The 12,134-nt window shown below is 55.5% G+C and overlaps 1 protein-coding gene across 5 annotated transcripts in view; it reads right to left on the reverse strand.

Annotated features, from left to right (window-relative positions):
- Window positions 1-12,134, reverse strand: part of TSPAN9 (tetraspanin 9) — a 164,057-nt gene that overhangs the window by 57,442 nt on the left and 94,481 nt on the right. The gene's annotated exons all lie outside the window — the stretch shown is intronic.

Here is a 12,134-nt window from a genome sequence, read left to right on the forward strand (position 1 = left end):
ACGCACCACTTGGCAACCCCTCAGCGCATCGGCTGAACGGCCTGTGGCCCGATGGCAGTCACCGGGGACAGGGCTGGAAAGGGGCTGACAAGTAGGACCCACAGGTGTGATTTGCTGGGAGACTCCCCGAAGGGTGTCCTGCCTCTGGGAAACCTGGAACACCTGCCTTTAAGCGACTCAGACACACCTGGATGGCACGAACGGGCGCCGAGCACAGCAGAGGGGCTGCCTGAGCTCACCAGCGAGGCAGAAGGGGCACCAAGCAACCGGAACTAGAGCCGCTGGGTGAGGGAGTGGCTGGGTCTCCAGCGCCGTCTCCCCCTCATGGGGGATGACACATCCCAGCAGCAGCATCTGGCACCGGGGGGGCCAAGCACGTCAGCAGACACCTGCCGCTTTGCCCTTCCCTCTCTGAGTCTCCTCCTCCCAAGTGCAGACGGCCTCGTCCGCCAGTCAGGGTGCTCTGTGCTCCGCTCGCCCCTGGCCAGGGGTGCGCCTGTGCCCACACAGACTCCCTCTCCCAGGGGGCCAACTCGTGGGCCACGAGATCCAAGGGCTCAAAACAGCGGGACTGATGGATCCGAACAGTCAGCGGCACCAAGCTCACCATCAGCACCTGGTACCTGGGCCCCCGGCACAGCCCGGGCTCCTGGCCCGTGTGTGGCCTGCTGCTTAACGTTCCTTTCTGGCCTGTGAGCAAACCTCAGCTCCTTCATAGATACTGACAGACCTGCAGGGAGAAAGCAGGAGGGCAGGTACCCAGACAAGGGAAAAGAAAGCCGGGCCGGCAAGAACAAGAGGGGTCTGCTAAACTGATTTGTCCCCAGATGCCAAACACTGCCAGGGACTGTTCACAGATAGAGACAAATGGGGAGAGACATTCCGTGCTCCCAGGGCAGCCACGCCTGTGTGCGGTGCTTGCCATCTGAGAGCCTCAGCTCACCCAGAATCCATCAGCACTGGGGACGCTCAGATGAGGACGGCCACACACCCTTGGAGGGAGTCTCACTAAACACACATACTCATAAATATGTAAATATAGACACGCATATTTACACTGTAAATCTGTTTATAAAGGTTTACATATTCACGCATATACGTTTATACATAAACACTGTGTGACGTGTGTTTCATAACAAAGTACTACTAGGAACTTTATTTTATAGTTATGATGGTTAAGAGGGCAGTCTAAGTTTTTTTTCTGAAATTTACATTTTAGATATGTAAGTTCCACTGCTACAGTTGAAATTGAAGATACAAATACATAGAAATTATATAATTTGTAAAATACTGCACAGTGTTTGTATGCGTATGTCCACACACACAGATACACGTACATACAGGAAGCTCGGGTATCTCAGGGGAAGATGAGATGCAGAATCAGACCAGCGGAGGACAAGGACATTTAAAAACCCTCAGACACTTGCCCCACCTCCGTGCTACGACGGAATCCTCACCCAGAGACAGACACACACCAGCGGCCCCCTGACGCCACCCTTCTGGCTCCTACTCTGTACCACGGGGTCCTGCGTGCTGAGACTTCCGAAAGGGACTTCCCTGCCCTGGGTGCGGGGGGCAGGGGAGCAGAGGGCAGGAGAAGGCGCCGCTCCATCTGACTCAAACACAAGCCACGTGGAGCCCAGGTCAGGTTTGGCTTGGGGGTTCTGTACCGATCTGCCCAGCAGCCCCCCTCACACACAGCCTCAGGCTCTGACACAGAGAGACCCACTTAAACCCGTTCCCTTGCTCCTCTTTTCCCGGAGGATGAACCCAACCCACCCTTCCCTCCTTCACTGTTCCTTTCACAGCCTCCTCCTGCTCCCTTCTCGCACCAGAACCGTTTCTCAAACCGCCCCACTTAACTCTTAACTCCCCACGGAAAGGGAAACTGAGGCACAGAGTGACAGCTGGCATCATCTGCACCCTCCTCCATCATCGTGGAGTGACCAAGTCATGACCACCCGCGCCAGGGGCCCACTCTGAGCCAGATCGCAGGGCACATGGCAGCCATGGGCCCAAATGCCAGACTCTAGTGGTCCTCAGCTCCTGGGAGATAAGCACCATGAAGGTGACGGTATTTCCCAGGGTCCTCGGGAGAACACTGTACGTGCACCATCGGGGTAGGGGGACGCACAGGGGCCTGCTAGAACAAGGTGATGGTCACCAAGCCACCTTCCAAGCCAGCGAGTACGGGGGCCGCAGGGGTCCTGCCTGGCTAAGCGGGGTCTGCCAGGGAGAGGCCAGTACAGCTGCCCCATTGCCTGGAGCCTTTCTTTGAGGTAAACCCCGACTGTTCTTTATAGGGGATCCCCTGCAAGGGGCATCTCACCACGTCTGCCCAAGGCCCTACCCTCTCTCCGAGCATCCCTGCGCAGCTCACAGTCAGCCCACAAATCGGCACATCTCCTGAGCACCCACCATGAGCAAACAAGGCAAAGCGGCAGGACACAGGCCCCTGACACGCACCTCCTCCTGCCTGTGGCCTTGGGTGACGACGCCTGCAGCCTCACCGTCCCCAAATACGCACAGACGCCACTGACCACTCCCAGGAGCTGCGTGATTTAAAGGGCCTGGATGACGCTAGCAGAAGGGGGAACGAGCCACAAAATACTAAAGCAGGACTGTAAAGTGAGAGCGGTAAACCCTGCTGTCATGACGTCAGCGGAATCCAAAATACTCAACAGCACCAGACGCAGGGTCACGCTCGGGAGGTTGTGGAAAAAATCGTTTTCGGTCCAGGGTACTCTCCTAAGAGGCACAGAAGTAGATCAAGAAACCTACCCTGTGCACAGCTGACGGTCCACCGATCTGAGAAATCCCTGAGGACCACTCACCTTCTCACCCACTTCTGTTTGGGGCTGGGGCCGGCGTAAGGAAGACAAGTGGTCCACCGAGGCATATCCAAATGTGCATCACTCTGGACCCGTCATCACAGCACTAAACTGCAGGCACAGGTCCAAAAAAGCACCCTCTAAAGTGGGCAGGGGAAGGAGCTGGACCAGGATGACTTTCCAGAGATGGACGCAGAGAGAATATGGGCTTCAGGGACCGCGTGGCCCGGGTTCAAAGCCCAGCTCTTTCCCTTTCCAGCTCAGGGACCTGGCACAAAACCCCTAACCTCTCAGAGGTCCCATCTCCTCGGAGGCGAGATGGGAGGAGTCACTCTTCTTGTCATCAGAGACGGAGGGAAATGAGGTGACCTAGGGACGTGCCCAGCTCCAGGCTCGGCCGCTCCATGATGGCGAGTGGCCGGAGGGGCTGCCGCGTCCCTGGCCTCCCACCTTCTCTGTCTCGTGTGCACAGGAGCCCTGCTGCACTGAGGGGAGAGGGGGCCCTAGCCCAGGACGGAGAGTCCAAGGCCCACACTTAGAGACATGTGAGACCTTCACGGAGAACACAATTAAAGAGGACTAATACGTGGAGTAAACCACGCCAGTGAAGAGAAGCACACGATGGGAATACAATTTATACGCGTGAATGCAACACAAAGGTGGCAGTTCTCCCAAGCTGATCAATAGACTCAATGAAAGGCCACTGAAAATACCAACGGGCCTGGGGAGGGGGCGGAGCTGATCGCTGATCTCTGGTGAAATTAGACAAACTGATGCCAGAGCTTACACAAAAGAACAAAGAGCCAAAAAAAAAGTGAGGGGCCCACGAATAGCCAAAACATTCTGGAAAAGTACAAGATGAGTAGATACACCCACCTACTGATGCAGACTTACTGTAAAGGGTGATAATAAAGACGGCGTGTCAGGCATAGAGAACAAGCTCACGGTTGCCAGGGGAAAGGGGATGGGGAGGGGTAAACTGGGAGTTCGAGATGTGCAGATACCAACTACTATACACAAAATAGATAAACAACAAGTTCATACTGTGCAGCACAGGGAACTATATTCAACATGCTGTAATAACCTATAATGAAAAAGAATATGAAAAGGAATATACGTATGTATACACACGGCTGAACCATGATGCTGCACACCAGAAATGGACGCAGCATTGTAAACTGACTACACTGCAATTAAAAAAAAAAAAGCGTAGCACAGGGAAAGCTGCGTGGTGCAGCCGGAACACACAGGTCAGTGGGGAGACGGGCCCGGCCAGTCGGCGGGGCTCGGACAGCTCATCTGCTGTGGGGGTAAGCGGGGTCGGAGCCCTGCTCACGTCACTCACAGGTATGAATTCCAGATCTACCAAGCGCTTAAATGCGAAAAGAAAGGTTTTCATAAATAAATGCAGGGAGTCATCTTTGATCGCTCACTCATTCATTCAAAAATTCACGAGTGCCGATTATGCTGTGACAAGCACTGTCCTATTACCAGGGACTTCAAGACGTCCCCGAGGTATCATGTATTTCTTAAATAATACATAAAAAGTACACTCTCACAAAGAAAAGAGGCTGATAAGTTCGACTATATTAATTTGAAGAATTTGTTTATCAAACCTCTGAAGAAAGGGACAGGACAAGCTACACACTGGAAGTGTAAACTGTGTTTGTGGTGCACTTAGATGACAACAGATGAGAACCCAGAACATAAATAAAACTCCTAGAAATTAGTAGGAAAAAGCAAACAGCTCAATAGGAAAATGGACAAAAGCATCAACAGGCATTCAGAGAAGAATGGCGGACAAATCTGTGAGCAGATGTTCACTAGTCGTCAGAGAGATGCAAATTTAAAACATAGCATAGCATTTTACACCCACTGGCTGGAGAATGCCCAAAACTTTCCATTTTCAATCGCCATTCCACTGGTGGAAATGTCAATTGATACATCCACTTTGGAAAACAACCTGGCATTCTCTGATCAAGCAGAAACGTACAGATGCTAAAACTCAGCAGTGCCATTCCTTGCTACGGACCCTGAAGCAGTTCTCCAAGTGTGGTCCACGGATGTGCTCAACGCTGAGGGACTTCACAGCCATTCAGTATGGCCAGAACATTCCAGTGCGTGATCCACGAGCTCGTACGCGTGCAGGGGAGCCCCTGTGGCCTGAGCTGGGTACCGGTCACGCGCGGCGGAGCCACTCCTCGAAGCTGTAGGGAAAAGAGCTGCTCCCGCACAGACACTTTGGGGAGTGCTGCCCAGGGACGTGCCCACATGCGTGCGCCAGGAGGCTCGTACCAGGAGGTTCCCAGAAGCGTGTCTGAAAAGAAGGAAGCAACCAGAATGCCATCGCCGACCAAACACACAGCAGCAGGTTCACATAAGGGACCCCCACGGAGCGGTGCAAACAACGCACTCTCATCACACATGTGAATCGATAAGCGTAGCACCGAATGTTAAAAAGTTCCCAATGCTTCTATCTATCAAATTTTAAAAACGAGCCAAACCAAATGATGTGCTTTTTAAAGATGCCTACACATGCGGAAAGTATATAAAGAAATACGCTTAACACAAAACGTAAGGAGAATGATTCTCTCCAGGAAAGATGCCGGGGCGTGTGCAGGGAGGGCCACACAGAGCTTCGAGGGGAATGTTTCATTTCTTAAACCACATAGTGGGTACGTGTTTGTTATATAAATTTTTAAACTATATGAATTTAGATGTGATACAGTTTACAGTTTGAAAAAAGTTTTAAGCGATCATTTTTCTGGTTAGTAAAGTGACCTGGAGCCCCCAGGGCCTGTCTGTTGTCAGCTCAGGTCACGGCCAAGCTGCCCAGCAGGCGGGACCTGCCCTCGGGGGTCCCACAGGACCCTGCCCTGTAAACACAGGCCCAGCTGGCCCGATTCCTCACACCAGGAGCACAGGGAGGCAGGGGAGGGTCCAGTGCGGCAGGGCGGCTGCAGGCCCCGGGGTCTGGGACCACTGCTTTCTACCCCCGTCCTCCATTCGGACAGAGCTGCCTCCCCACTTCTCCCACATATCCCTGAGACTAGAGGACATCCAGAACCGTCCCCAGCCTAACAAGGCTCCAAACCCCCGCCCGGCACTGTCACGCCAGCCCCCAGGCACCTGTGCCCACCCTCTCCTCTCCCTGCAGGAGGACAGTGACAGTTCCTACGGCCACTCAGCACTGAGCGCCAGTACCTGCATGATGCCCATGCGGCCTCACCTGGGCCCCTTCACGGCCCTGCGGTACACGTGATGCTGCCACTCATGAGGAATCCCAGGACCAAGAGGGGAAGCAACGCTCCAGGACACAGGCCTCATTCCTGGCGACTCTGAGGCAGCAGGTCGGTGGGCCAAGGCCCACGGCCTCTGTTCGTGTATAGAGCTGCCTGGCTGATGTGAACCTACACCCTTGGGAAGAAGCCAGAGCAGACAGGAAGGTCTCTGAAGGCAGTCACTCCACCAATAGGCACCTAAACAGGGCCTTCTGCTGGTACCGAGTTGCCCAACGCAGCGAGGGAGAGGATTTGAAACCCCACTGCAGCCCTCACTGGGTCTCCTGACAGGCGTCAACGTTTGCCAGGCCCAAGGGAGGAGGAGGCAGAACCCATCGAACAGAAGAGACGACCGACCACGCTAAAAGAGATTCCAGGTCCCCTGGGAACCTCGCGCACTAAGCAAACGCCCTACCACTGAGCTCTCCCCCCACCACGTGCCATTTTAACATCTCTGCCTCCACCCCAATCACTCCTGCTGGCAGATTAGCTTTAGCAGGGACAAAGCCGGCTCAGAAGACTTAATTCTGCCTGATGGGCTTCCCTCCGCTTCAAAGCTTCCTAACTGGAGTCCCATAAGCAGGCATGTTGTCGCAGCTGGAAGGCAGAGGCCGAGGGGAGGGGACGGGTGTCTCTGTAAGCTGGATTACCTAAAGCGACAGCTCGAGGCCTGAGTGGCACAGTAAGACCTGTCATGGTGGTCTCCACCAGAAAAGCCAAATATCCCTCTCCTCGGAGCCCTGCAGACCAACTCAGAGCACCTGCAGCCCCTCGTCCTCAGAACCGGGCCAGTTCACGGCCCCGAGAAGCCATGCACCGTGGGCACCACCCAGCAGATACCTCCCCTTGCTTCTGTGGTTTCAGCCCATCTCACACGTGCAGGAGGCTCCATCTGGACCACCCTTCTCCCTGGCCCCGACCCCCATCCTCATCTACCTAGCAAACTCCTATTTATCCATCAAAATGCAGCGGTGCCTCTGTCACCCTGTATCTCGTCGCTATTAAGCAGTGCTAACTGCTCTGCTAAGTAGTTCTACTGAGCCCTACAGCACAAAACTGTAATCACCTGTTTATACGTCTGATTCCTGCAGGGAACCTGGCTTACAGCAGGTGCTCAGTAAACGCACACCGAGCACACTCGCCACAGAGCGCCCAATCAGCCCTTTCAATAGAAGAAACAGAAAAAACATAATTCACTAATTCTTTTTTCCAGACTCGGATACTCCTAAGAAACACAGGCTGTGTTCCTCCCCCCTTTATTTCTGCTGGATGCAAACCTTTTACCAGAGAGGTGAGGAAGGGAAGGATGGGCCAGGTCAGGCCTTGGGACACTCTCACTCCTGCCTCGCAGCCCTGTGTTCAAATGCTCAGCAGATGACGAGCAGGATGACCTCTCCGTTCCGCGACTTCCTGGCCCGAGAAAGCCGATCTGCCCTGTGCTAGCCCAGTCAGCCCGTCCCCAGCACTGGAGGCTCCTGCACACGCAGCGGGCATTCAGGAAATAGTTGTGGCATGAGTGAATGGGCTCCATTGGGACCCCGTAGCCCAGTAAGCCCCACAGCCCGCCGCCAAGTTCAGCCAAGGGCAGCCAGGCACAGGGAGGCACCGGAGGGGACGGTGAGGCCCCCATCCTCAGAGGAGCCTGTGGAGGAGGTCTCCTTTCTGTGCTGCCCAGCGGCAGCGGGATGGGGGACAGACCTGTGGCCCTCTCCTCCGCAAAGTGACAGTGTTCCTCCTGTCCCAGCGGGACTTTCTCTTCTCCGCTCTCTCCCTCCCCACCCCCTCCTGACTGACACAAGGCTGGCTCTGACATGATTTAAAAATAGCTATCAAGACAAGGAAGTTTAATTTTTAATGCTTTGGAAAGGAAGCGAACACAAAGCCGGCATTCCTTCACGGCCACATTCCAGGGTCCCGGGGCATCCGCCTGGCCCTCCATCTGACCCATGTCCCCCAGCAGAGCCATGCCTGCCCCACCCCAGAGACCTACTTGTCACCGCCCTCCGGGGAGCCGGCAGGATGCCTCACACCTGAGCACTCCAGGAGCCCCTACGTGCCTCTTGCTGCCCGGCTTGGCCGGCACCTCCTGTTTGGAGAGGCTAGGCCTGAACCTGCTCAGATCCCATTCAGACCCCTCAGCGTCCCCTCCAAATTCCATTCCCAGACAGAAGGCAGCCCACAGACTCAGGACACGCCAGGCTGCCCAGCACTGATTGTGCACAGATCCTGTCCTGGGTACCACGGACCACGGAGGGGCCATGGCGTCCACAGAGGCGCCCAGAGCAGGGCCAAGCCAGCACTGAACACGTGTGATGCGGCTGGAGAGCCATGACCAAGCCGCCCGCACCCAGAGGGCAAGTAAACGGTCTGAGAGGGGTTGAGCCACAAAGGCCTGCCCTCACTTAGGGGAGGTTAATCAGGGCGCCCACCCGGCGCCCAGCCCAGCAGCCCTGCGCCAACCTTTCTCTTGCTCCGGCAGCCACACTGAACACTGCCTTCTTGGCTAATTGGCCTTTATTAAGGGAGCAATCCACAAGGAACAGCCTTTCCAGTGAGGCCAGAATGTCACTGCTTTGCCAGCCATGATTTAAAGTGAAGGGACAGCTCTACTGGCAAGCATGAAAAGTGACCATTACCCTGAGTGGCAGGTAGGCCAGCAACCCCAGCCCTACCCCAGCTTCCCCCTTCCCCAAATCAGACCGGAACTCAATTTGGGTTGGGAGAGGCTGGGCTGGGATCACAATTCGCTGTCCCAAAAAAGAGACCGAGGCCCCCAGCACTCAGCCCTATACTCTCTCCCCTACTCAGAGGTAAAAGCTCTGAGCCTTTTGTGCCCCCCTCGGAGGAGCTTAGATTCGCTTAATCTATGCCTGGAGTACTCCGCCAGATGGCCCGTGAGGACTGAGACGGGGCTGACCGAGGGAAACGCCCCCATGAGGAGAAACACGTTGGGTGGGTTGGATTGCTGGTGCACGGGCCCCTCGGGATGGGGAAACTTCTGTCCCAGTTCAGGCTCCCTATTTCCTATCCACCTAGAAGCCAGCATTCTCTTGGGCTCTGAGGATCAGGGTGGGGCACACAGGGGGAAGAGGAGGTGGGATCCAGCCAGACAGGATGACTCCCCTCCGCTACCCCACCATCTATATCAGGCCCTCAGAAATGCCCTGGGCGCCAACCTGGCTAGCACTGGCTGGTCCTGGTCAGCAGTGCCAGGGCAGACCTGGACACCTCCCCCTCTCCCAGCAGGCAGGCGCCCAGCAGCCTGCAAGGCACCTGCCCTTCCCTGGGTAAGCAGGAGGAGGAGGCTGGCCACACAGCTCCGCCTCCGTCCTGCCCCCGGTGATGTCACCCAGGCCCTGCCGATACCAATACCCTAAAAGCTCCGGCCAGCGGCGAGGAACCGGGCCGCTGGGGCCTGTGAGGGGCTGCCTGTGGACAGCTGCACCTCTCTGGGCCGGGGAAGCCTCCCAGCCCGGAGGCTGGGGGTGAGGCGGCAGTAGTGGACTTGGAAAACTACCAGGTGAGCTTCAGGGTCTGTGGGAAGATCTCCAGCTCCTGACTGCAGGCCTCAGGCTCTACTCTGGTGCCTCAGAAACGCCTCCTTTGGGGATCAGAGCCATGAGACTAGAAAGTGATGGCTACATAATTGCTACCAACTGCTCCGGGTCCCAGAGGGCTCGGCACTGACCAGCCCTGCACACTTCCCACCTCCCCCCCCCACCCTCTCACTCACCTCTGTCTTCCCCTCCCCGGGGCCCTGCCTCATCAGCACACCCACCTGCTTTCGGCTCAGCGCCTCTGCCCTTTCCCTTCCGCCCCTCCTCCCATACCAGGCCCAAGCACGTCCTGCAGGAAGGCTTTGTCCGCGTGGAACACTGGGGCCCACATGCCCAAATCCCGGCCAGCACCTGCTCCTCCACCACCCGATACATGCAGAGGCAAACACAAGCATCATTTCTCTTTTGCTAAATTTTCCATCTCTCCCAAGTCTCATTTCGCCTCTCACACGCTACTACGTCTCTCTCCACGTCTGTTTCATCATCTCATACGCTACGAGCATAAAAGAACTGGGACTAAGACCCGCAGATTTTCCCAGCTTGTAGCATGTCATGGGGATTCAGAAAATACTGAGTAATCAGAAAAGTCAGAGGCCAGGAGAGGGTGACTCCTTGCCTGGTAAGCAGAATTAGTAGATTCCTTCTTATCAGGAAGAGAGAGCAAGTTCACTATGACCAAAAAGGAAGACCATTCCACCGACCAGCTGGTGAACCTCAGGAAGATGGAAAGTCAATCCTCGCCCCACAGCCTTCATCACAAGCAAGTTAGAGAACTAACGTGTCTTCCCTACCAGTAGGACTGGGGAATCCTTACCACAGTAATGTGGGTTTACTGCGCTGGCCATCCATTCATTCACTCACAAACGCAACCAGCGCCTTCTACGAACAGGACACAAGGGTGCTAGTGAGTGGGAAGGTCCTTGAACTAAGCTGGGACCATCCTGGAGGAGAGGAGACAGCCAGTTATACCTACTATGGCCAGCAGGTGGCAGGGTGGGGGTGGGGAGGAGAGCGCCTGAGTGGGAGGTACTGGCCGGTGCACTGAGCATCCCAGGAGGGTCTTTCTAGCAAGAGTAGGGCAAGGCAGAAAGGTCAAAAGGTAGCTGGAGACTATGAACAAGGACAGAGAGGAAAGCTGTGTGGAATAAACGGGCAGCATTCATGTAAATCTGCTGGCACCAGAGAAATAGACACCAGTGCTGGGCTGACACTGATGGTGGCAAACGGGCCAGAGGACCAGAAGCACTTGCCCAAAGGCAGCCACAGGATCATTCCTGACGTTCCAACAGTTCTGCCCCAGTCTCCACAGAACCCTCGCCACAGGACAGGCAACATCGTAACAGCAGCGACGGAGGGCCCTGACCATGGAGACATCTGGGGAAACGCAACCCCAAAGATTTCAGACCAGGCTCCTCGGAAGAGGAGGGGAGGGGGCTCCCTCCCCAGAGAGAAGGCAAGGACGCAGGACTTCCCATAACTAATGAGATAAGGCTATGAGGGAGACCATCATGACCGCCCCCCATTGGACTGGAAGGGAAACCCAGTCCTTGAGGGATAAAGTGACTTGCCCAAGGTCACACACTAAAAGCTAACACAGAACCAGAGCCAGAGCCCAGTCTTCTTCCCACCCAGGCCTGAGCTCTCCCCTTCTATGGGAAAAGTCACCCCACCCATACACACCTACAAAAGTTTGTCAGTTAACGTGGGTCACTCCACACAAGTGTTGGGCCTCAAAGCACACCACCTCCAGCCCACTGCACTGTGACTCCTGCCCCAGTGCTCCTCCTGGACCGTGGGCAGCTAGCTGACAGCCTCCAGCAGGCAGGAGACAGGCCCTGGGGCAGAGCCAAACATCTGTGCTGACTGTATCTGGGCTCTGGTGAAGAAAGGCGGAGACAGAATTTGGGATGATGGAACAATTAGATATGAATTTAAGAAGTTTTCAAATTTGCCTAACTAGTATTGCTCACGCACACACGTGCACAGAGACGGCCTTCCAAGCTGCCCCCTCACCACTGACACCTTCCCTAGAACATCATCTCTCACCAAGGATGGGGACATCCCTTGGTCCCTTCCAGTCTCTGGGGCTCCCGGAGACCAGTTCCATGGTGGGAGCACATGGCCAGCTCGCTCCTCGCCCAGTTCACTGCAATCCCTCAAAAGCAGCTGCCGCCACCCAATGGCAGCATCCCTCCCACGCCCTCTCTCGCCACACGAGCCCTAACTCAGGGGCATATCTGCAGGCCAGCAAGAGGGTCCCTGAGCCTGGCTCAGGGGCTCCTCCTCCCTTTCCTGGGATTCACTGAAAGGAGCGGGAGGGTGTGACCGCTACCACTCCCCCATCTCCTGCCCATAAAATGCTGCAGACTGTGTTCAGGAGGAAAACGAGAAGAAACTCAGAAAACCATCCGCACTTCTGCCTGAATTCAACTCAAGGTCACAGCTGTTAAAAATTCCGACCCCAC

This window comes from Vicugna pacos, chromosome 34 (genome assembly GCF_048564905.1).
Source record: "Vicugna pacos chromosome 34, VicPac4, whole genome shotgun sequence".
NCBI lineage: Eukaryota > Metazoa > Chordata > Mammalia > Artiodactyla > Camelidae > Vicugna > Vicugna pacos.